General features: G+C 47.1%; 1 pseudogene; it reads left to right on the top strand.

Moving 5' to 3' along the window:
- Positions 1-20,738, top strand: LOC144824345 (uncharacterized; annotated as a pseudogene).
- The last annotated feature ends 5,608 nt before the right edge of the window (positions 20,739-26,346 follow it).

The following is a 26,346-nucleotide window of genomic DNA, read 5'->3' as shown; positions in this document are numbered from 1 at the left end:
ATGTCTGTTCCCTCTGTGGTTTTGCTGCGACAGATGATCCATTCTGCGGTGGCAGCTGCCTTACGGGACCGGGTTCCTGTTCCTCCTGCCGTGTATGCACGTGTTGATGGCGTTCCGGCTGTTGACTCTGTCGCTGAGGAGGAGGTTGGTGTCAAGGGTCGTTTTGTACAGGGTGCCGTCCTTAAAGAGGTGCTGTGTCACATTCGCGGAAACTTGGTTTTCCCTGACTCTGTTATGCCTCTGGAGGATGTCTTGTTTTCTCGGTATCAGCGTCCTGTACCTGATTCATTGCCACTTCATTCTTCAGTGTTCGGGATGTTAGAAACTGAATGGAAGGATGCGGTCAATAGCTCTTTTCCTCGTTTCCTGTATGGAAGGTATCCTCTGCATGATTTTTCGGCTAAATTTGCTTCCTCGGTCACAGTGGATTCCTTGATGGACGGTTTGTCGTCGCATGGTGCTGTGGTCTCTGAGGTTTCCTCTCCTGCTGACCCTGTGGATCAGAAGGTGGATGGTGCTGTCAAGCACGCTTTTGCGGCTACTAACTTTCCTTTGGGGCGGCTACCTTTTCTTCTTCCTCAATCCAGTCCTTACTTAAGGATTTTCAGTCTCTGTCGGAGTTGTTGGTCCAGGGGGTGGATTTCTCTTCTACCCTGGCGTTGATGGAGCGGCAGGTTCGCCTGCTTTCGGATGTCTCTTTTGATTCTTTAAGGGCGGCAGCTTCTGTGGCTGGTTCTTCTGTGGCTACGAGTCGTCAGCTGTGGCTTCGCTCCTGGACGGCTGATGCTGCGCGGATGGGTCTCCTGACGGAGATCCCCTTTTCTGGGGTTACGATGTTTGGTCCCCCTTTGGAGGTAATGTTGAGGAAGACGGCGGGGGACCATTGACTCCTTGCTACTGGACGGGCTGGTCGCTTCCGTTACTTTGGTTCTCGGAGGGCTTTTGGTCCTTCTCGTAGGGGACGTGCTGGTCGGGCCTTTCATGGATGGGGGCGTGGCCGGGGTACCCCTTCCTTTGATGTGTCCCGGTTCTCTAGTGCTTCTGCCTCCTCCAATCCCGCTTCCAAGTCCTGACTGGGTCGCTCCTGGTGTGGGTCCGGTTGGGGGTCGCCTCACTTACTACTTGGTTCTTCAGGTGGTTTCGGAGGGTGTACGTCTTGGGTTTACCCAGGCTCCCCCAGGCTGTTTCAGATCCACGCCTTGTCCCTGAGACCCTCTATGACGATTGGCGCTTTTGGAAGGCATCGATTCCCTGGTGGTCGGAGATGCGGTGATTCCTGTGCCCAGCGATCGGTTGGGGTTGGGCGTGTTTTCCATCCTGTTTCTGGTGTCCAAGCGCACCGGGGATCTTCGACCTGTTTTGGGCCTGAAGTGGGTCAATTCTTTCTTCCCTCACCAGATGTTCTAGATGGTTTCGCTTCAGTTGATCCTTCCTCTGGTGTCTCGCGGCGATTTCCTGGCGTCCATAGACTTGAGGGATGCTTATCTGCATGTGCCTGTTCATCCAGAACGCTCGGCGGTTTCTCCAGTTTTGCGTCCTGGATCGTCATTACCTGTTCCGGGTATTTCCTTTTGGACTCTGCTCTTCTCCCAGGATCTTTACTGAGGTTCTGGCTCCTCTTATTGGACTTTTGCATGGGGGGGGCATTGGTGTTTTTCCTTATCTGGAGACTTCTTGATTTCTGCTTCTTCTATTCCTGAGGCGGAGTTGCATGTCCAGAGGGTGTGCCATGTCCTGGAGCGTCTCGGGTTCCTCGTGGTTGTGCCGTAGTCCTCCCTGGTTCCTGCGCAGGTTTTGACTTTCCTTGGGGCTCTGTTCCGGACTCAGTTGGGGTTGGTGTTCCTGCCCCCTCCCCGGATTCTGTCCCTGATGTCTGCAGTTCGTGCCCTGTTGTTGGGGCCATCTCATCCTGTGGGCCTGTAGTTGAGGGTTCAGGGTCTGATGTCGACTTCTTTGTTGACGGTGCCGTGAGCTCACATCCACTTGTACCCGGTGATGTCCCGCATTTTGTCGCATTGGGACCCCTATTCCCTCTATGTGAGTGTTTTTGTTTCCTATGTCGATGGATGTTCGGGTGGTCCTGAGTTGGTGGTTGGTCGAGGGTCATCTGTCCTAGGGCCGCCCCTTTCTGATTGTTCCCACCCGAGTGGTCACTACGGTTGCAGGCCTGCTGGGGTGGGGTGCTACTCTGGGGGATTCGACGACTCAGGGGGTTTGGCCTGGGTCGGTGTTATCTTGTTCTTCCGGATACGAGGTGCTGAAGGCCGTCCTTCTGGGTTTGTTGGATTTCTCGGATCTTGTTCAGGGTCTCCATGTGCAGGTCCAGTCGGACCGTCCAGGTGGTGATGTCTTGTGTGGACCATCAAGGGGGTGCAGGGTTCGTTCCCTCTGTTGCCTCGGCCGTCGGATTTGTGGTTGGGCGGAGGTGCTCCTGGCGTCCCTGTCTGCAGTTTGCCTGCCGGGTCCTGTGAACACTGTGGCGGGTTGTCTGTGCCAGGTGTTTCCTTCCATGGGGTCTTTGTCCCTCACGCAGTTGATGTTCCGGTGGTTGCAGATGATGTTTGGTTCTCGGATGGTGGTCCTGTTTCGCTTCCCTTTCCGATGCCATGATCCGCTGCTTTTGCACGATTATGCCTTGCCAGGCTGCCTGGAGAGTGGACGCCCTGTCGTTCCTTTGGCCGGAAGGTCTGTTGTTTGCTTTTCCCCCTGTTCCCCTGTTTCCGTAGTCTTGCAGGGGCTCAAGTGGGGAGGATCGTTTGTCCTTCTGTTTGCTCCGGGTTGGATACGTCGCCCTTGGTGTCCCCTATTGATGGAATTGGCTGTTTCTCCGGGCTGGACGTTACCGTTCGTGCCTTATCCTCTGTTGGGTCCTCTTCTGCCTCTGCCTGTGTTCCGGCCCCTGGGTCTGCGGGCCTGGCTCTTGAGAGGGGATCGCTGTTGCGTGCAGGTTGTTCTTTTCGGTTGCTGGCGTCATTCGGCAATCTCGGAGGCCTTCTACTCTTATGTCCTACGCTAAGCATTGGGATTACTTTGCCTCTTGATGTGTGTGTCACAGGCTGTCGTTGGCTTCTTTGGACCCTGCTTGGATTCTGGATTTTTTACTTGATGGTTTTCCTTTTGGGCTTGGCCATTTCCACTCTCGGGACTCAATGGGCCGCCATTCGGGCATTTCGTGTCCTGCCTTTGGTTCAAATTTCTCCTTTGGTGGCTCGGCTTTTTTAAGTAGCTTTCTTTGCCACGTCCCCATCCTATCTTCTGTTCTCCTCCTTGGGACCTTACTCTGGTATTGCGTTCCTTGCAGTCGGCTCCTTTCGAGCCTTTGGAGTCGGTGGGCCTGGAGTTCTTGACGCTCACAGTGGTGTTTCTTGTGGCTATTGCATCTGCCAGGCGTATTGGTGTGCTGGGTGCCTTCCTGCGGTCTACTCCTATTTTGGTCATTTTGTCTGTTTGTGCAGTCTTGCGCCCTCATCCTACGTTTATTCCTGGGGTGGATTCTTATTTCACCGTTCTGCTGAAGTGGTTCTTCCGATTCTTTATCCTGATCCTTCCTCGGCTGTGGATTGCCTTCTCCGCCTGTTGGATATGCATCGTGCATTGTTGGTTTCTTTATCACGCACTTCTTCCTTTTGTACGGTTGACAATTTGTTTGTCAATTTTGTTTGTCGCATCAGGGCCGGAGGCCCTCCCTGTCCACTGTCAGTCGTTGGATTAAGGAGGCCATACTGTTGGCTTATGGTTCTGTTTCTGACCTTCCCCCTCTTCATGTTCGGGGTCGGTCCACCAGTTCTGTTTCTGTATCATGGGCCGCTTTTAAGAGGGTGTCCATGATGGATGTTTGCCGGACTGCCGCTTGGTTGTCCCCGCATACTTTCATGTCCCATTATCGCCTTCGGATTGGGGGTGGGGGTTCTGTTTCCTTTGCCTCTTCTGTACTGTCGGCTGGGATTCCTTGAGGTGTATGTTTCTGTGGAATGTTTGTACCTCTTGTGATTGAAATATGTTTCTCTGCATGTTTCTGTGGAGTGTTTTCCTTGCATGAAGCGGATTGCTTTGGTATCGGCTCATGGGTAATTACTGTGGCGAGGAAGACAGGACGAGGAGGTAATGCCCCGGTTACTTACCAGTAATCTTCATTACTCCGAGTCCATGTCTTCCTCGCCACAGTATAGTTTCCCTTCCCTCCCGGCCCTGGTGGTGGCTTCATGTCTGCGGCTTGGTTTTTCAGGTCGAGTTGCTGTCTATGTATCCCTTTATGGGATTGGCTGGAGCCACTGGGGGCCATCTTGGAGGAGGGAGGGGAGACTAGAGCGCTGTTTTTAGACTTGGAGTTCTGTGTGGAGCCGGAGGCTCATGGGTAATTACTGTGGCGAGGAAGACATGGACTCGGAGTAATGAAGATTACCGGTAAGTAACCGGGGCATTAGTCACTACATTAGTCACAACATTAGTCACACTTTAATAGCCCTCAGTTATACCAGTCACTACCTCAGTCTTAAAGCATAACTTGCTGTCTCAGTTATCTCTGCTACTACCTATGTAACTCATTCATCAGTTCTAGGGCCCGCCACTCCAGCCTATTTTATACAAGTTAATTCCTCGCTATTTACCTAAACTAGATGTCGGTCTCACTCAATGCGTTCCGAACTATTGCAGTGAGCCACTGTATGGATTACATACCAGTGGACCTTTTGTGCGCGTCGTTCCCTTCACAGCGTTTGCTGCTGTGCAGCTTCTTCCTCTTTAGCTGTCGTGCCCAGTGCATTCTGGGGTTAGTCTAGTTCCTGGCAGCGGTGGCTCTGAAACAAGGTCCACCAGGAAAATGAAAAATGTCCCAGCTCACGTAAATGAAAGTTTCAATTCTAATTAGAATGCGGAGGTGAGTAATATGCATTTCTTACGTCACTTTTTCTTCTTCAGCTGATTCAAAGTTAAAAAGAAAACACATCAAACACTACAAATCCGATGAGTCCAGGGGAAAGTGTCCATGAAAACCATTAACACCATCCCTAAATGCATATAAATCTCTGTCCCTCGCAGTCCTTCCTCTTCTTCACTGCAGGAAGTTTAGTTAAAGCAGCATCAATTGGCCCTGGAGTCAGAGTCTATGGATAAAACATAACCATTAAGTATAGTCCTCTATGCGATTGGAACATAAAATCCAGGTCAATATTGATACAATATTCACGCATATTACACAACCTGTGATTAACTTGCCGTCAACCTATTCCTAGACTAGGAACAAGAAATCTCTACACACTACTAATCTTTGATAAACCAAAGAAGAAAATACAACCTAAGAGAAAAACACTGTCATAATGACACACAATAAACACATTGCATATCACTTACGATACCAACTTGACCACGATAATAATGCAAGGGTCCTTTATACTTCCTGTTATTCATAACAGCCATGTTTTAACTAACTGTACACAAAATATGAAGTACTCCCTGTAATGCAGACACGTGGGAGGGTAGGCATATTACAATATGACATGGGTGTGATAATCCTCACCTCTGCGCCATTAATTAAATTGAAAGTTTCCTTTACATGAGCTAGGAAATTTTTCATTCTACGTCAGGACCGGAGACGAGGATTATGCTTTTTTTTATAGCTTACTTACCACAAGAGATGCTGCATTATATATTGGCTTAAAGTAGAACCTTATGAATGGGGACCAGTCTGCTGCACTTGTAATGTACTCCACTCTACCGGCAACCTGGTCAGCCTTAGATGCCATAGCGCCCTGGCAGAGTGGGCCCCAAAAAGTTGAGTATCGATCCCTGCCTCTGCCAAAATCCATCTTACCCACCGGTCAATAGAGAAGACAGCTGTGAACGGCTTCTTAATGGCAATGAACAATTGGTTTGTCCTGTGCCGGCGTCTCAGAAGAGTTCCAAACGGATCGAAGCACATCACCAAGATTACACAGATTTAAACACACAGATGAAGAAAGGCTTTGTCTGTTCCCTGATGAAGGGCATAACGATAATGCCCGAAATGCATTGGATATCCTAAAAACGACATTGCCTGAAGTCTTATGATGTTATAAGAATTACATGATTAAGATGAAATGAAAAAAATGAAAAAATTAAATCTCATATGAATTAAATAGAGATTTATGAACATTCTCAAAAAAAGAGTGGAAGTCTTTTTTCTGATGGAAAGACAAAGTACATGTGTGCCCTAAAGGGATGAAACTGGTGGTTTCCGGTTTCACTACTATCCATGTTACACAGACGTCGTTGGACACTCGACGCCACCTCTAGGAGCACCAACCAATAGAATAAAGTTTTTTTCTAAAAAACCAGACGATAAACAGCAGTGCATCTATCCTTAACCCCAACAATGAACAATTGTTTCTCACACAGAGATCTTACCTCCGCCATCATCTCTATAGGATGTATGACATTACAACGCATGCTTTTACATCGCATGCTTTTACAACGCGGTTTTTACAACGCATACCATTACAACACATAATGCTTTTAGGAGCTGGATAGTGAATTGTTTAATTTACTATTCCAACTCCAGTCCCCGTGGATAGTAGGGAAGGTGTTGGATAGTACATTAATCACATTCCCTATCCTAGAGCGCCCCCCAGCGCAATGCGTTGTAATGGTTTGCGTTGTAAAAGTTGCATCGTAAAGGCACTGCGTGGTAAAAGTTGCATTGTAAAGGTTGTTTACCTCTCCTAGTAAACCATTAGGCATTGTACTACACAGAGTTTAGGAGAACCCTCAAAAGAGGGGTAAGTTACTGACCTGGTATTCATTTTGGTCTTTTGCGAAATAATGAAGGTAACCCCTTCCGGGGTGATAACCCTTGCCATGATGTCCAGTCACCTGATTTCAGAAACTCCCTTACAGGAGATGAGGCACAATAACATAGCCAAATTCATGTAAATCTCTTTCCTGGACAGGTACCGATTATCCTGCCAAGAGAAACAATACCAGCTTAACATCCCATAAGCCAGAATATCTAGGAACCAGTGGTTGTGCCATTCTGATACCCTTTAGCAGTTTACACACCCACTGTTACTCACCCACCGGGATATTGCTGATGGGGAGATGCTCTGCTGAAATCGACGATCTGAAAGAGTTCACCGTGCAATAAGCAACGCCCAGCTAGACAGCTCCACAAGAAAATTCAAATCGTCTGTAACTTGCGTTACCACACGATCCAGGTGTCTCTCCACATACCAACAAACCCATCTACTCCAAGCCTACCTGTATCGCTTGTCTGTCCCAGCCCATGCTTGCTGGATGAGTCTCTCTGCTTCCCTCAAAAGCCCGCTGGCCTGCCAAGGTTGCCTGAAATCCTCCGCACCGTGAGAGTAAGGTGACCTTGCGACACTAGAGGATGTGAACGAATGTTGGATCCAGGGAAACGATGGAAGTTGTACCGGTTCCATCCATGATAGCTCCAGAAGAAACGGGAGCCAAGCCTGAGATTTCCAGATCGGGTGAGGAGTTTTGGGAAGCACCAAGGTGCTGGGGACAGGCCGAAAAGCATTAGAATATCTATCCCCTCCTCTCAAACTGTAGAAAACGGCGATGAGGGGGAAAAACAGGGAGTGAAAGTATGTGTCCTTGAGATCTATATGCATCAGCAAGTCGTTCTGCAGTAAGAGATCTCTCAGGAGGTGAATTCCCTCCATCTTGAAGTGGCAGTACACCAGCCACTCATTAAAGCCTCTCAGGTTTATAACCGGGCAAAAGTCCCTGTTCTTCTTCTCTACTAAAATGAGATTGCTGAGAAAACCTTAGAGGGTGTAATACTGACCTTCGGATGCTCCTTTGGTGAGCAGATCCTGAACCTGATCAGTCCCATATCTTGTTTTGAAAAAAACAGTGGACATGGTCTGGCCACTTGGACCGGAGATCAGTAGAACTCTATGTGGTATCCCACAGTTGCCCACCTGTATGCAAACAATCTAAGGCTCCCCTCTAGCCTGTGAGGGAAAGAAAGGATGCTGCTTAGAGTTGAAACCTCCGGGAGAGTTAGCCCCGCCCCTTTTGGCACGGTTGTCTCTGGCATTTCCTCCTTCCTGATTTGGGTAAAAAGTACCCTGCCAGCCACCATTTCATCCATTGTTCCGGGGCCTGGTTGGAAAGAGCAGCCGGAGGAGCAACCCCTGAGTCTTCCGGCCCCAGTGAAAACCTTTCCTGCAAAACATTTCTTGATCAATGTCTGCGCTTTGTTCAGCGCAGAGAAGGTGGCAACAAACTTCCCCAGTTCTTTTACGAAGGCTGCGCCAAATAAATTGGTTTTAGCCACTGCTCCCGCTTCTCATGAGGATAGTTCCCCCAGTTTAGGATCTACTTTAATCAGTAGAGAATGTCGTCTCTCTGCCGATAAGACACGGTTGGTGTTGCCCGACAGGCACATCGCCTTCTGTGCCTAGCTTGCTACTATGTCTGTGGGAAGGGGAATCCCTGATTGTTACAACTGTTCTGCCAGTTCGATAACTTTTGTCAGTGGGCTTACAACGTCAAACAATTTGTCTTGGCTTGCTCTCCATGAACAGTCAATACACTTCTTAGGGTTTTTCAAATATTTTGCAAAGAACATGCACATATTTGGATCTATGTTGGAGGTGGCCGCCACTGTTCCTTCCAAAGCTGGTCTAGGGCACTTCGCCCGAAGGCGAACTCAAACCTCCTTGTCTAGGGGCTGGTGAAGTTTACTGGGCACATAATCCGCCACCTTCTGATCTGGGAGCCATTCCGAGGACCTCGGGTGATACATTCTATCCAGCTCCAACATGTCTGTCGAGGTGTAATCCCCTTCCAAGGATCCAGAGGAATTCGAACTAGGGCGTCAAGGCCTCCTGGAATCCTGTCCATCGTCAGAGGACCCTGCATCGTCTGTGTTGCCCCATGCCTCAGATCAGGGAACCCTTCTTCAGGGCCGAAGTTTGGTGCAACAGCATCGCCAATTTCCCCAGGTAAGTCTTCCTCCCAGTAGGGTACATTTTTTACTGTGCATGTACTCTTATGGAAGACCTCTCTCAGACGATTGAAGCCTTCCAGTTGCCACGCATCACGGTTCTGGGCATTATGGGTGGTAGTTGTGGTTAGTCCACTAGTCCCTGACCAGTGTCCCTGAAGATCCTTGTGCCACTCGAGACCTGGGAAGTCAACTTGTCTACGCTTACCTGCAAGGTTGCCAACGCACTAGCTATAGCTTGCTAAAAGAGCCTGTTCACCCCTGCAGGGAAGCGGTGTTGTGGGGGCCATTCGTCCTCAGAGGCAAGTTCAGGTAAATAGTCGTGGTCCCTGAAGGATGCCTTATAAAATAGGGGGTGTGAGTTCCAAAATACATACATGTTATAAGCCCTGTAATGAATTCCAAGGGCAGCCCCCTCGCAGGTGCTCAATGCCAGCATTTTAGGGATACTAGAAGATTCCAGTGTCAGATGGCTGAGGTGGCCCTAAACTCTTACCGGCGTAGTAGTGTCCTACAAGGGTTGGTAGTGAGGGGGGAGAGGCCCCAGCAGTTGGTCCTTGTCACTGATACTCACTCCCAATCCCTAACGCATACTTGACGAGCACAAAGAAATATAGCTTGCTGCTCCAAAGGCCACGACGCGCCTGACAGTAACTGCAACACAAACTTCTGCGCACAAATAGGAATACTTGTGTTCTTTCCAGGATACACTTGAGAATTGTCCTATTTATCCTTTTTGTTACCCAAAACAAGATGGTGGCCTTTTCTTTCCTGTTTCTCCACAGGTTCACTTCCTAAATTGGAATAATTCAATAACAGCAAACTACTTTTAACCTGTGGATCAGTTATGCTTATGCCTATTGCTCAATCTTTGAACTTGTTGGATTCCTTCATTCGAGTTATTTTTCCTTAACTTCTTCTCTGCTCGTCTTGTTTTTGTCCTGGTGGAAAGTTTTTTTTTACTGTCTTCAGTATATTGTTTCCCTCCAGCCTCGATACCACTCCAGGTTGCAGCTCTTGACACTTTCTGTTGCAATTTGAAATCTACGTAGCCCGAGGGAGTGGTCGAATATTTCTTTATTCCAAGAAGAGGTTGAGACCAACACCTAGAGTATCCGCCCTTGACAGGCAGAGGTGCCAAAAAGAGCGTGGAAATGAACCAAGTGCAAGAACTTTTCACAGAAGTGAATAACCTTACCGAACAAGTCCAGACCCTTTCTAATGAAAATAATTCCCTCTGTCAGTCTTTGGAAGTTTTACAACGGGGCACATTCCACCTCAAGCAGGTTTGACACAAGAGTTTGATGGAAATCCTGACAAGTTGAAGGAGTTCCTCGACACATGATGTCAGATACATTTTACATTTAGGCCACATGTATATGCAAGTAATTGTACTAAAGTGGGGTTTTTAAGTTAGCAATACCACTGGAAATTCCCTAGCCTGTGCAATGCCTTTGATCTCTGAAGCAAGCCCTCTCCTGGATTAGAGAACATTGTGTAGGTTAGTCAAGCAAACCTCTATCTCCATACTTACATTTTTTTATTTTAGGTTCTGGCCAGGGAAGTGGAATGGTCCGAGTCAGACTTGTTTACACTTTTTTCATACAAGACTAAAAGAAGATTTAAAAGATCATCTAGCTCATGTTTCTTGTATAGAAAGCCTGGGTGATCTCATCCAACTCACAATCCAACTGTATTACCGAATTCAGGGAAGACTTCTTGAGCACAAAAAACAACTAGGAAATTGACTATTGTTCAAGTCAAAGTTAAAAAAAGCGGTTAAAACTCTAGAGTCTGAAGAAGATCCTGTGCAAGTAGCCTACACCTTGAGTCCTTTGACGGAGGACAACACCACACCAAGTAGGAAGTTAGGACACTGCCTATACTGCGGTTTGAAAGGGCACTTGGTTTATGCTTGTCAGATTTGGCCAACTCAACCCTGCAAGCTGTAGGAAAACAAAAAACTTGCCTCTTCAGCAGGGGTTAGGGACGAGTTCAAATGATGTCACCCTGTCTCAAGCACCTAATAATTCGGTATTGATCTTAGTGGAAGGAAAGGTCTTGATTTCTTCAGTCTGGAATACTGTCCTGTGCTTATTGATTATGGTGCCTCAAATAATTACAGGGACATCTTTTGGGCTGCAGATCGCTCTGTTTCACTTAGATCTAATGACATTCCAAAAGCAATGGAAGCTGTAGACGGACCCTTGGTTGCATCTGGCCTGGTATTAGAAGAAAGCAAATCCTTGACTTCACAGATAGTACACCAAGAAATTCTCAGTTTCAATCTTCGGTATCAGTTGGATGATCAAACATACAGCCTGATTCATGAAGGTACCGTTTTGCGAGTCTCTAATAGCGATTCATAGCGAATCACTATTGAGGACTCGCAAAACGGTATTCATGTAGGAATTGCTAAATAAATAGCGATTCCTACATATTCTCTATTTGCGAGTAGCAAATTGCTACTCGCAAATAAGGAATAACTCCCCATTCATTCCTATGGGCCAAAAGGCCCATAGGAATGAATGGGGAGTATCCCTTATTTGCGAGTAGCAATTTGCTACTCGCAAATAAGATAGCGATTTTAAGGGTGCCAGGGGTGTCCAAAGGACACCCTGTAGCACCCCTGAAATGCTAATTGAAACAGGTGTTGCGCACACACATGTCCAAGGGACATGTGTGTGTGCAACATGCAATTTAGAAAAATGCTTTTAAAAGCATTTTTCTACGTTTTTGCTATTTACCGAGAGGTCTGACCTCTCGGTAAATAGCGGCCAAAAATTGCTAAATCGCAATTTTTAAATGTGTCATGAATAGCATTTAAGGAATCTCTAATAGAGATTCCTTAAATGCTAATCCTCGCATATTTGCTAATTCTTTATCAGCGATTTTTGCATTTGGGATTGTGAATCCCAAATGCCAAAATTGCACTCGCAAAAGGCAAGATTCTGAGAATCTTGCCCTTTGCGAGTGCAATTTAGCTTCATGAATCAGGCTGATAATCTTTACATGAATTGGTAAGCTAGAATATGTTTCCTCGGGTCGGAATATATTGTGACCAACTGCAGGATTCAGCATTCTTTGTCAGTCAGTCAAAAAGTAATTTCATTGGGACCATAGTCTGTTAAACTATTCCAATCATATTTAAAACATAGGCATGTCAAACATCATTAAAAGCGCATCACAATGTTTTCTAATTCACTAATACTGAAAATACGATGAATACATGAAACCAAAAATTATCACCAAAGAATTTATACCCCTCGTTTTTCCTTTCAATCATTTGTAAACATTTTCCAACTGCAATTGTTACTTCTAATAAACGCATAGAACATAACAACGTTAATGCTACCTGCCCTATTTTGATACTATATTTTATAAATCTTCGCCTTTCCCCAGTAAAAAAAACCAACAAACCAATAAAATATGCACACTTCTTATGCCGTAATAGTCAGCATTCTCTGTCTGCCTTTTTCTAAAGAAGGTGATCCTGCTCAGTCTGTGGCCTCAGTTCCTGAAGCCTATGTAGACTACATTGTGATCTTTTCTGAATCTAAGGTCAAATAATTGCCCCTTCGCTGGTCTTTTCATTGTTCAATTGATCTATTACCAGATGCAATAGTACCCGTTGACCAGATTATTTTGCTATCTCCCTTAGAAGTGACCCTCTCAAAGAATAACTTGAAGAAAATCAACAGCACAGTCTCTTCCAGGTATCATGCAGGAGCATTTTCGTTCTTTGTTCCTGTGAAAGAACTTCAGCCCTGTATAGACTATAGGCGATTAAATCAAGGCACAATAAAATATTGCTACCCTCTTCCCTTAATGTTTGAAATCCAAGGTGCAAAGAGCTTTAATAAGATGGACATTCAAGGGGCCTACCTTCTCATTAGAATCGAGCCTGGGGATGAATGCAAGACCATCTTTAGAACTCCATTTGGGCATTATGAATATGATGCAATTAACTTTGGACTTTTCAATGCCTAAGCAGTGTTCCGACTGTCTACGAATTTCACATTTCCTGATTCCATCCTACACTCAGGTGTCTTATACCTTGATGACATCCTTGTATTTTCCAGGAAACCTAAAGATCATGTCAAACACAATGAAGAAGTTCTGAAGCATCTGAACTAGAATAATTTTCTGGCTAACCAGACAAGTATGATTTTTGATGCTGAATCTGTGGAACATCTCGGTTATGTTATTCCCGCTGGAGGTCTTGCCAAGGATGATCGAAAGGTGGATGTTATTTTACAGTAGCCTATTCCATCATGAGTAAAGGACACTCAAAGCTTCTTATGATTAACAAATCATTATTGCAAGTTTATACAATAATATTTTTCTAAGATAGTAACACTTTTTGATCATACTTTTTTGAAGAAGTAACACTGATAACAGACCTTCTGAAAAAAAGTTCAAACTATAATTGAAGTCAGGAAGCAACTCAGGCTTTTTCATCAATCGGATATTTTAAAACCCTGTGTCGATGGAACAGATGCCTCCGATTATGCAACTGGAGCAGTTTTAATTCAGGAGGACCATGATATACTGAAATATCACCTAGCCTTTTTCTCTTGGAAATGTACTCCTACGGAATATAAGTGTTAAATACTGGAGAAAGAATTATAAGTTATAAAAGAGTCTTTTGTTAAATGGAGACACTTTATGTTAGGATACCAATTCTAAGTAACTCCCCGTACTGGAGCCTACATATACTGCAATTTGGTCCTTTTTTCCAGAGATATGAATTTTAGATCACATATACCTGGAACGCAAAACACAGTCGCTGACAGTCTAACATGAGAATACCCAGAGAGAAGGAAATTCAAAACCACAGAAAAAATTCTTCCTCCCAGTGCATTTCCGACAGCGATTTTAACTCCCAATGTTACTACGTTCTCCTGTATCATACTTTCATCAGCACTATTGACAAAATATTGTTCAGCCTCCTTAAAGATTTTCAAGAGATGGTGCTTCACCTATGTCATGACTTGTTAGTTTCAGATCATAGAGCTATAAGAACCACTGAGGAATTACTCTAAAGGAAATTCTGGTGGCCAAGTCTCCGATGTGACGTATATGAATAGTAAATATCTTTGAAATTTGTGCTCAAAGTAAAACTGAGACCCAAAAGAAGTCTGGGCTCCTTTTCATTTCCGAGCTGCCTACAAGACCATGTGAGATAACATCTTCAGATTTCACAGTATATTTACAAACATCTGTAGGCTGCATTGTTATAATGGTGACAGCCGACTCGTTTACTAAAATGGTACATTTTCGAGCCTTACCTAAACTTCCTTCTGCATCAGAAATGGCAAAGACACTTTATTATGGATTATTAGACTAGAGGGTCAGCCTCTTAAAATATTTCAGATCGTGACTCTCTATACATTTGCAAGTTTTGGATGTCACTCTGCAAAAGATTCGGTATTTAAAGAGCATTAACATCTGGATATCATCCACATGCTAATGGCCTAGCTGAAAGATCGAACAGAACTCTGAAACAATTTTAAATATGTTGTTACTGCTTCTCAGAACAATTAGAAGTCCTTCCTCGCTCCTGCTGAAATTGCTTATAATATTTCAGTCCACTCTTCAACCAAGCTTTCTCCTGTCTTTGATCTCACAGGGTTCCACCCTCAAAATGTTCCTGAGATTTCTGATATTCAAGATGCAGTTCCAGCCGTTAAAGATATCTTATAAGTTTTCACTCATATCAGAAAGGTTCTTCTTCAAAATGTAAAAAAGGCCAGGTTAAATCAGAGTGCTCAGGCCAGTCAACATAGACGACCTGCTCCAAACTATAAAACTGGTGATAAAGTATGATTGTCCTCAGGCAATCTTCCACTCTTGATCCACAGGTCAAACCCAGTCCAAGATTCTATGGCCCATGTAGTATTACTAGGATCATTAATCCAGTCACTGTCGGACTGAAGCTTACACCTTCTTGGAGAATTATTCCATCTTTTCATGTCTTCCTATCAAGACCTTTCAAGAGAAGGTAAGAGAAGAATGATCTCAGTAGGTCAGTAAGTAGTGTTATAATTAATGGCCAAGCAAGGTATGAGGTAAGAGAAATTTATGACTCAGATGGTTTGAAGGAAACTGCAGTAACTTATCGATTGGAAGGTTTCTAGTCCTTGTAATTGTTCCTGGGAACCGGCTAAGTCTGTGCATGCTCCTCGCCTTGTGAAACAGTTCTTTAATTTATTTATTTATATATTTTTGTCATTTATAAAGCGCCTGAATCACCCCACATGGGGTATCTCCGTGCTATAGATGCAACCGGCTTACCAACTGGGGATTTTAACAAAAGAGTAAGGTCTTCAGTTTTTTTCGAAAGCTAAGATAGTTGGTACAGAGGCGAATGTCTAATGGGAGCTGGTTCCAGTATTGGGGCGCCAGATGGGAGAAAGATTTACCTCCCAATCTGGATTGTTTGATTCGGGGGACAGTAAGGAGACCTTTCCCCTTTGAGCGGAGAGTCCGCATAGGAGAGTGTCTAGTCAGTTTTTTAAGTTTCAAAAACACCACAGAAAGGAGCAAAATACTGGGAGATCACACACCCAATTTGGGTGGTATAGAAGGCCCTCACACACCGACCTGGTCAGTGTCATGCTTCATCATCGGGCCCCACAAAAGAGGCCGAGTGCCTCTTTCGTGTGCTGCGACGCCAGGAGACTGCGGAGCTGGTTGTGTGTGAAGGGCGTGCAGTGAGTTATATAGATAAAAGGTGCCTAAAGGGTATCAAAAAATTAAATTTTAATGTGTGATCCCTAAGACACGGATAAAAAGAAATATGTGTCTGAATAAATTGCCAAAGGTAATGGTTTGGTTAATTCAGATTTCTATTTAAGTCAGTCAACATGTTTCTGCCGTTAAATGGTTTTAGTTTGCCTAGGCATTCGTCAGGACTAGTAAACCCCGGAGGTATGGACTCTCTAATCATCCATCGGGGTCCGGTACAGAGGGTATGCTAGGTGGCAGAAGCGGGCTGAATGCGTTGAGGGCGATGTGCCAGGTACGCTTCAACCCCCCTCCCGAGACCCATGGTGCAATTAGCGCCATCCTATAAAGTGCAGATATACTCCTGAACTTGGAGTGTTTTTGGAATGAGCCATTTGCTCTTCCCCACCTTTTTATGCACTTTATCACCTTTTTGATTTTTCACTTTCACGCCCCCAGGTCAGGGTGGATGATTAGAGAGTACATACCGCCGGGGTTTACTAGTCCTGACGAATGCCTAGGTAAACTAAAACCATTTAACGGCAGAAACATGTTGACTGACTTAAATAGAAATCTGAATTAACCAAACCATTACCTTTGGCATTTTATTCAGACACATATTTCTTTTTATCAGTGTCTTAGGGATCACACATTAAAATTTAATTTTTTGATACCCTTTAGGCACCTTTTATCTATATAACTCACTGCACGCCCTTCACACACAAGCAGCTCTGCAGTCTCCTGGCGTCGCAGCACACGAAAGAGGCACTCGGCCTCTTTTGTGGGGCCCGATGATGAAGCATGACACTGACCAGGTCGGTGTGTGAGGGCCTTCTATACCACCCAAATTGGGTGTGTGATCTCCCAGTATTTTGCTCCTTTCTGTGGTGTTTTTGAAACTTATATAAAACCTCTCTTTTGTTGTTTATTCGCATAAAACCGGGGACTAAGAGAGAGTTCCTTTTTCTCCCTGCCTCTCCCATTGTTGTTTTGTAGTCAGTTTTTTAGACAGGTACACGGGGCCAAGTTGGTTAAGGCTCTTAAACACCAGGCAGCAAATTTTGAATTTAATTCTCAAGCGGATAGGTAGCCAATGTAATTTGCGCAATAGGGGCACTGAAGGGGTACGGTAGGGTGAGCTGATTACCAGTGGGGCTGCTGTGTTCTGCACTACCTGAAGGCCGTCCAGGTCAGATTCCTTGGCCGCGATCAGCAAGGCATTACTGAAGTCCAGGCGACTGAGGACCAGGGCATGAACCAGAGTTTTCCGGGTGGACGAGGGGAGAAAGTGAAAGACTCTGCGGAGAAGACTTAGTGCGTGAAAGCAGGCTCGTTTGGTGGTGGCTATGTGTTCAGTGAGGCTGAGTTTGTTATCGATTAGGACTCCTAGGTTTTTTATTATTGGTTTGGGTGGAGGAGCCTGGCCCATTTCTTCTGGCCACCAGCTGGGGGAACCAGGTGAGTGCAGCTTCTTTAAAGAGCATTACCTCCGTTTTACCAGCATCTAGCTGGAGAAAAATTCTGCTCATCCATGTTGTTATTGTCCTCATGCCTTCTAAAAATATGTTTTTAATATTCAGGGTGTCTTTATCGAAGGTGAGGAGGAGCTGTGTGTCATCAGCGTAGGTGAGTGGGATGAACCCGCTATCCCTTAGGAGGGCAGCGAGTGGAGCGACATAAACGTTAAACAGCGAAGAAAACCCTTGTAAACCTGGAACCCCTAAAAGAAGGGAGAGTGTTAGACAAGGGCGTTGTGAAGTCCCCACTTTAGCACCTACAGCGGGTTGGGGTTCTTAATGGGCCTCTTTGTCTGCAACTCAGCAGCAAAAGCTCATCAGTACTACAACGCTGGAACACAGAGTTCAAAGAAATGCAAGCAGGAGCAAAGAAATGTGGTAGCAGGGTACAAAGAGCAGGGAAAGGCCTAAGGAATATTGGAAGGTAGGGTGAAAAGAAGAAAGTATGGACAAATGAGTAGGTGGATTAATGAGTATGTGGATGAACGAGTGGGTGAAAGGAAGAGTGAATGATAGGTGGCTGGGCAGATAAAAAGATGGCAAAGTAAAAAGATGGGTGGATGGATGAGTGAATGGATAGGTGGATGGACAGGCCAAAGGATGGCAAAGTAAAGGAAGATGGATAGCTGAATGGACAGGTGAAAGGATGCTCTTCTAGGAAGAGTTTGGTTCAGTTGCTTCTTGGCACCAGTGCTTCAGTTTAAAATAGGATATATTTGAATTTTCTGGCTACTCCCTTGGTGTAAAGATTATTTACCTGCAGCCCTTTTGCCTGCACTGTTCCCTTTATGGCATTTGAAGCTGCACAGCTTTTTCCTTTTCTATTGCCACACGGCCCGGCGGAGTTCATTCCCTAGTTCCTGGCGGCAGTGACACACTATCCGCCGGAAAATTGTAATAAGTTAAGTGTTTCTATATGCTGCAGAGTAAGTACTCTGCTATTAAGAATTATGAGACACAATATCTACAATAAATTAGGAATACTTGTTTTCCTGCCTGGATACACTTAGGCAATGCCTCATTTATATTTTATTTATACCTTTATTACCCAAAGCAAGACTGTTGTCTTTTCATTCCTGTTTCTCCACAGGTTCACTTCCTGAATTGGGGCTATTAAAGACATCAAATTACTTGCCCTGCAATTACGCTTATGCCTATAGCTCACTTGTTTGATTCTTTTGTTACAACTATTTTCCTTATTGCTGTCTCTGCTCATCCTGTTGTTAACCTGGCTTGGAGTAAAGTTTTTTTTTTACTGTCTCCAGTATAATTTTACTTCCTCCTCAATCCCCCTCCAGGTCGAACCTCTCGACTTTCTGTTTCAGTCTGGAGTCTGAGGTAGACTCAGGAAGTGGTCAGTCATTTCTTCATTCCAAGAAGAGATTGAGACCAATGCCTAAAACCCCCGCCAGTGACACCCATTCAGTTACAATTAGCTGCTCCTGAGTCAAGACTTATTTGGGACATTCTGAAAGCTTCCATGGGAATGCATTCTACCCATTGCTTACCTCTGGCTTTGTGGTTTGTAACTCACAGTTGCTTGCTTTGTAGTTGCTGCCTTTATTTGTTTTAGGATGTCCAATATTATCTTTGGTGGTCCTGTGGAGCATAACTATACATTTTATTTGACTCTTTTTAAGATCTCGAAACCGATATTCTCGCAGAAGTCGCAGTGGAAGCAGCAGAAGCAGTCGTTCCAAGAGTCGCTCGGGCTCCAGATCCCAGATCACGTTCCAGGAGCAAGAGCCGCAGTCTCAGCAAAAAGAGGACTCCCAGCAAAGAGAGGACTCCCAGCAAAGAGAAAAGCAAAATTAGAAGTGCTGAGCGTATACGAAATAGTAGCATAGAGGAGAAAGAACCAGAGAAAGAAAAGGTTGATGATAATGTGGATGAAGAAGCTGCTGAGGCAAATGATGAAAGTGTGGCAGCTGAGAACCGGAGCCGCAGTCAAGATAAAAGCAAAACTACTAGCAAGGATAGGCGGAACCGTAAGAGCAGAAGCAATGATAAACTAAAAGAAGGCAGCAAGAAGAGGAGTAGAAGCCGTAGCAGAAGCAGGGACAGGAGGCAGAGAGGATCGGGATAGTAGGAGCCGCAGCAGGGGTGAAAGAAGCAAAAAGCGAAGTAAACGGGATGGCAAATCAAGCAGAAAGAAGGAAGGCAAGAAATCCAGATCCCAATCTCAAGAGCCTTTAGTGCCGGAGTCTGACAAAGAGGCAAAAAGTGATGGTGAAGATATGGAAACAGGCCGCACCTCAAGGTCCAGGTCCCGCTCTGCCCCCAAGTTGACAGCCAAAGCAAACTCAGCATCTCGCTCCAGATCACGGTCTAAATCTAAGTCTGTTACAAACCTGAAACCTGCACCCTCTCGTTCGCGGTCTCGATCCAAACCCAAGTCTGACCATAAGAACAAATCAGCCTCTCGTTCACGGTCTCGATCCAAACCCAGGTCTGAGCATAAGAACAAATCAGCCTCTCGTTCTAGGTCTCGGTCGAAGCAAAGATCTGATCGGAAGATGAAATCGCGTTCCCGGTCCAGATCCAAGCAAAGATCTGATCGGAAGGCGAAATCCCGTTCGAGATCTATATCCGAATCTAAATCCAAGCGTAAAGCGAAATCTACCTCTCGCTCTAGGTCTCGCTCGAAGTCTAGATCTAAGCGCAAGGCAAAATCGCGTTCTGGTTCTCGGTCCAAATCAAGATCGAAACGCAAGGTAAAATCTGTGTCTCGTTCCAGATCCCGGTCAAAATCTAGATCCAAACGAAAGGCAAAATCCACCTCGCGCTCCAGGTCCCGATCCAAATCTAGAACTGCCCATAAAGTTAAGTCCACCTCCCGTTCCAAGGCTTCCCGATCTAGATCCCGATCCAAGCCTAGATCTGACCGTAAAGTTAAATCCACATCTCGTTCCAAGGTATCCCGATCCAGGTCTCTATCCAAACCTAGATCTGACCTTCAAGTGGAGTCCACCACACGTTCCAAGACTTCCCGTTCCAGATCCCGATCAAAAGCTAGATCTGACCGTAAAGGAAAGTCCACCTCACGCTCTCGGTCCTCACGTTCCAGGTCCAAGCCTAGATCTGAACAAAAAGTGAAATCCACTTCTCGTTCCAGGTCTAGATCGAAACCTAGGTCTGATAGTAAAGTAAACTCCACCTCTAGATCCAGGTCACGATCAAATCCTAGATCTGACCGTAAAGTGAGATCCAGCTCCCGTTCTAGGTCCCGTTCCATTACCAGATCTGAACACCTGGCTAAATCTATTTCTCGCTCTAGGTCACGATCCAATCCAAGGTCCGATCACGATAAGCATGGTTCCTCGCGTTCACGCTCACGATCTAATCCTAGCTCTGACCTTGGCATACACCGAGACTCACGATCTAGGTCTAGGTCCCATCCTAGGTCAGATGTAGCTGACAGATCAGATTTGCGTTCCCGATCCAAGTCACCAGAAAGATCGCTGTCTAAATCTCGTTCCCTATCCCCCTCACCAATGCAATCCTGAACCTGCTTCAGCCTCACTTTGGAACTCTATCAAAGTTATGATTCTTTTATTATTTTTTTTGTACATGTTTGTTAGTCGTAGCAAAAGTGATTGAAGTAAACAAAATACATTTGATGCTGTACATTTTTTTTTTTTTTTTTTAAATATTTTTATTGGAAAACCTCACATGCAGCATTACAGATAAAGCAGGACAGATCGAGGAATCGCAAATCACCAAGACAAAAAGGGGTTCAGAGTCTCGCGCAACGAGTGATATCAATACAGTTATCCGGTGTAGCCCAGTAAATCAGGATTCATAGTTAGATTTGTCCACAATGTTCCAGTACAAAGAGGATCCCATTTTATAATAAGGTAGAAGGATCAAATGGCCTGCAATATTGCGAAATCGTACTCTAAGCTAGTTCAAAACAGGATAATAGTCTGTAATGGAGATTCACAATTGGGAAGTCAAAAACAGGACTTGAAGCGACAATAGCAGTGTACTAGCACTCAACATCATACTCATGAAACAATAATAATAGAAAATACGCATAAGTACACATTACAAGAATCTTCCCAACTCAACGAAAACCACTACCCCAACTAGGAAAGAAATATACTAAATATAAAGGAAAGGGATACAAGAAAAGAGAAGAAAAGGAAAAGTAGGGCCATAGAGACAAAGAGTTACGAAAAAACACTTCCCATCCCCCAACCCCCCACCCTACATACCAGCAGAGGGCTACGGCCCACCCCCTCCCATAGGCATGCCTGTCGCCCCAGTGAGAACCCCGAAAGTGGGAAAACCCGAAGGAGGGCCCTATCCCCGGCCTCATTCCCCCCCCCCCCCAAACCGAAAGCATGTGAGCCCACCACGATGGAAAGTGAGCATCAATTGACGTTCATCTCAGCCCCCCCAAAGGCACAATCAAAAGCCATGTTCCGAATCGTAACCGGGATCATCCATAAAATGCCGCAAACAGTCAGCGATCAGCCCTGGCCAGTCCGAGCAGAAGCAGACAAGTTCCCCATTCCCCGAGCAGGCACACACGATGGACCCGCAATCGCAGCAGTGGCCACCCGTGCCTTCAGCAAAAACAGCGGCGCAGAGTCAGCACTGTTCCTCCAGGGTGTACTGTCCGTTGTCAAAAAAACGAGGCACTTTCGTATAGGAGGTGAAGCAGTTGGCAAGGAGTTAAAAAGGGCAGCAGACACGCAGTACCGGCCGCCATGCTCACTGGTCTCGCAACCCAAATCTGCACACCCCAGGGAGTCCTCGGCATCAACCGATTGGAAAGGGCCGGGCACCCAATCCACTTTGCGTCCATCTGCCTCTGTAGATCCCGCAGTAGGAGCAATGATCGCCTGGGAGCCATTTATGACCAGCCACCGACGTTTCAGGGCTGAGTGCAAGTTCGTAATGGCCAGAAAGACATCTCTCACCGTAGGTTCCATCCCTCTTTCGCCAATGTACAATGCACTACCCCTCTCAGAGGAGCCCCCGAACAGGATAAGGAGCAGTCTGAGCAGGCAGCCAGGATATTAACATCAGGGCACAGCGTGTATATGGGTCATGACACTCGAGCCCACACACTCGCTCAATGCCGCGCACTGCTCACCGGCTGTAACCATGCGAGGGTTCTCCTTCCGATGTCCGTCTCAGATGGTGCGTGGTCGCCCACTAGCAGCCCCCAAAGAAAGGCCAGTCCGGGTTATTCACTCCGCACAGCGCCCCAGTATATACACCTCCACAGGCACCAACACAAACATATGTCACAAAGCTTAGAGGTCCAGAGCCATGTCGAGCCCAGCCACACACTGCGATGTACGCGTTACGATTTTCGGCTCGGGTCACCGATCCAAAATGGCCGACCAGGGCCGATGTTGATCACTTCCACGGCGGCCGCAGTGCCACTCGAGGTCCCGGCTCGACCACTGTAGAGGCCGGAATCTTCACGACGACGTTACTCGGCCGTCCGGGGCAATTTTCATTACGGAGTTACACGGCAGGGCACCGCATCCGCTCATCTACGCGGGGCCACTGCTGAGATGCAGGATCATTGCCAGGATGGTGCGGGAGGCGAGGGCGAGCGGCGGAGCCGAGTGTCTATGCGGCCATGTTGTTCGCCGTCGTGGCTCCTCCCCTCGATGCTGTACATTTTTAAATGCCTGGTTGCGTGTCTAATTGTTTAATATGTGCTGGGCTTCATGAGTTTGGAATGAGTACTTCTAGATACGTAATGGTAAATTCACTTTCTTCGCTTACTCTCTTAAACACTCTGTTGCTCTTACCGGCACTAGACCCTGAATGAGCGAGGGTCCCACGGGGGTAAAAGGACACTCTCCACCTGCATTGTTGGTCCCCCCGCCGCAACGTTCTATCGCGGCCGGCGAGGACTGCATTTCCCAGGCTCCCCGGCGCTCCAGCATCGGCGCAACGCCGCCACGTCACCTCGGCGCCCGGAGGCGCTTGAAATCCCGGCACATCCCGGCAGAGCGGGTTGCTCTTACCGGCACTAGACCCTGAATGAGCGAGGGTCCCACGGGGGTAAAAGGACACTCTCCACCTGCATTGTTGGTCCCCCCCGCCGCAGCGTTCTATCGCGGCCGGCGAGGACTGCATTTCCCAGGCTCCCCGGCGCTCCAGCATCGGCGCAACGCCGCCACGTCACCTCGGCGCCCGGAGGCGCTTGAAATCCCGGCACATCCCGGCAGAGCGGGTTGCTCTCACCGGCACTAGACCCTGAATGAGCGAGGGTCCCACGGGGGTAAAAGGACACTCTCCACCTGCATTGTTGGTCCCCCCGCCGCAGCGTTCTATCGCGGCCGGCGAGGACTGCATTTCCCAGGCTCCCCGGCGCTCCAGCATCGGCGCAACGCCGCCACGTCACCTCGGCGCCCGGAGGCGCTTGAAATCCCGGCACATCCCGGCAGAGCGGGTTGCTCTCACCGGCACTAGACCCTGAATGAGCGAGGGTCCCACGGGGGTAAAAGGACACTCTCCACCTGCATTGTTGGTCCCCCCGCCGCAGCGTTCTATCGCGGCCGGCGAGGACTGCATTTCCCAGGCTCCCCGGCGCTCCAGCATCGGCGCAACGCCGCCACGTCACCTCGGCGCCCGGAGGCGCTTGAAATCCCGGCACATCCCGGCAGAGCGGGTTGCTCTTACCGGCACTAGACCCTGAATGAGCGAGGGTCCCACGGGGGTAAAAGGACACTCTCCACCTGCATTGTTGGTCCCCCCGCCGCAGCGTTCTATCGCGGCCGGCGAGGACTGCATTTCCCAGGCTCCCCGGCGCTCCAGCATCGGCGCAACGCCGCCACGTCACCTCGGCGCCCGGAGGCGCTTGAAATCCCGGCACATCCCGGCAGAGCGGGTTGCTCTCACCGGCACTAGACCCTGAATGAGCGAGGGTCCCACGGGGGTAAAAGGACACTCTCCACCTGCATTGTTGGTCCCCCCGCCGCAGCGTTCTATCGCGGCCGGCGAGGACTGCATTTCCCAGGCTCCCTGGCGCTCCAGCATCGGCGCAACGCCGCCACGTCACCTCGGCGCCCGGAGGCGCTTGAAATCCCGGCACATCCCGGCAGAGCGGGTTGCTCTCACCGGCACTAGACCCTGAATGAGCGAGGGTCCCACGGGGGTAAAAGGACACTCTCCACCTGCATTGTTGGTCCCCCCGCCGCAGCGTTCTATCGCGGCCGGCGAGGACTGCATTTCCCAGGCTCCCCGGCGCTCCAGCATCGGCGCAACGCCGCCACGTCACCTCGGCGCCCGGAGGCGCTTGAAATCCCGGCACATCCCCGCGACGCGGGAGCGAGCGGGAGCGTAGCCGGGCGAAGCCCGGGCAAAGGGCGGGCCCTCTGTGGCCCTCTGTGGACCGAGAAGCCGGGCCGGGGCCATATCCTTTACGTCCCTTCATTCACCTTTCGAGCAGCTTCGCAATGTGAGTGAGAACTTGTTATCTGTCTTTTTATTCTTCTCGTATTAAGCCAGTATTCAATCATCAGCCACTATGACTACTAAAGTGGTTACTATGGACAACTTCCTTATAAAGAAGGTAGCGCAAATTAACAGTAACAGGAGGGCTTCACTGGGTTTGGAACACTCACCTACTATTACTACTGTACCAGAACTCCCTGTAACTGATCCTGATAACCCTGTGGCTATAGAACACTCAGTCCCTGCAGGCAAAGTAACCATTGTAACAGCTATGGTCCATGCAGGCCAGTCTGATAACTTTTGTGCTCCAGTTCCCACAGTATTGGCTATATCATCAGCCACAGGAATACATGATCTCGCAACTAAAAAATCCCCTAGAAAATACAAGAAAGCCCGAGTGAGACGGAGGGGGAAGCAAAGTAAGGCAAATTATAAAATTACACAAGGAGGGGGGAGTGTGCCTGAAACTGCACCTCTTCTTCTTGAGTTGAGATCCTCAAACCTGGGAGGAGTGGGGGTTGCTATCTCACAGAGTCGACCCACAGATTCTGTGATGCTTATTGACTGTTTACAATCAGGGATTATAGACAATACTGATAATTTTCCCCTTGACCCCACTACAATGAGTAAGCTTCTTTTGTCTAGTACGCCAACTAGCTTACCTCTACCAGATTCATATACAGGGAACGATAATGGAAGGCTATCAGCATCTCCAAAAATGCCCATTGAGGCATCTTTTAGGTCTTCCATTTCACCACCCACTATAGGAACAAGTAAAAAAAGGGGGGGTGAACCACTGTGTAATAGACCTCAGAAGATAAGGAAAGGGGTAGTTCAGTCCCCACAGTCACATATTGGTCAAATCCCATTAGGTGAAGAGGCCATGCTGGCCAAAATTTTAGAATTAATTAGGGGTGTGTTGCAACCGATTTTGGATAAGACCGACTTGATGTCCACACATTTGGACATCATAGAGAAAAAGGTTGAACAGAATTCCCTCCTTTTACATGAATTAATAAAAGGCCCGGAAAAAGTTAGGACGAATCCCACAGTTAAGACTAACCCTCCTGCAAAACCTAACGCTGTAATGCCCCTTATAACATCTGCTCCTATTACTCCAGTAACTAAGACATCAGCACCCGTGTTTAAAAAAAGGAAAGTAGTCCAAGAAAAGGGTAAAGTGGGTAGTCCAACGACTGTGCCATCAACTCCCACATTGCAACCGCCTGCTATTCAGCTGGCGGCCCCATTAACTAAAGAACAAATTCAAAAACCTGGGGGATCCCAAAATCATGGTGGGAGAAAAGACCCTTTAATAACTAATCCGAGAAATAAGAATCCCCCAACTATTGCCTTAGAAAAACCGAGCCATACAATAGACTTACCCCCAGATTGTGCCCCTTTTGTCATTGTAATGGCAGGGGTTCCAGAGCTACCTACAGGTAAATTGGAAGATCACGTTGCCTTACGGAACAAGGTTACATTCTGGCTCCGAGACAACAGACCGTTGCCTGCATCCATCAATGGAGAAATCGTAAGTGTAAGACGTGCCCATTGGGTGGGAGTCAGACCTAAGGACAGAATGGGTGATGTAATAGTCATCAATTTTAAGGATTATAGGGCCGTGAGGCACATTGGAGATTGGTTCGATGCTAGTAGCAGCGATGCCATCTCCACACATCTTTTATCCTATTTCTATCCCTATGCACCATCAAAAGA

Source organism: Lissotriton helveticus, chromosome 3_1 (genome assembly GCF_964261635.1).
Source record: "Lissotriton helveticus chromosome 3_1, aLisHel1.1, whole genome shotgun sequence".
Lineage (NCBI taxonomy): Eukaryota > Metazoa > Chordata > Amphibia > Caudata > Salamandridae > Lissotriton > Lissotriton helveticus.
The sequence above is the reverse complement of the archived record's forward strand: the minus strand, read 5'-3'. Positions and strand labels throughout refer to the sequence as shown.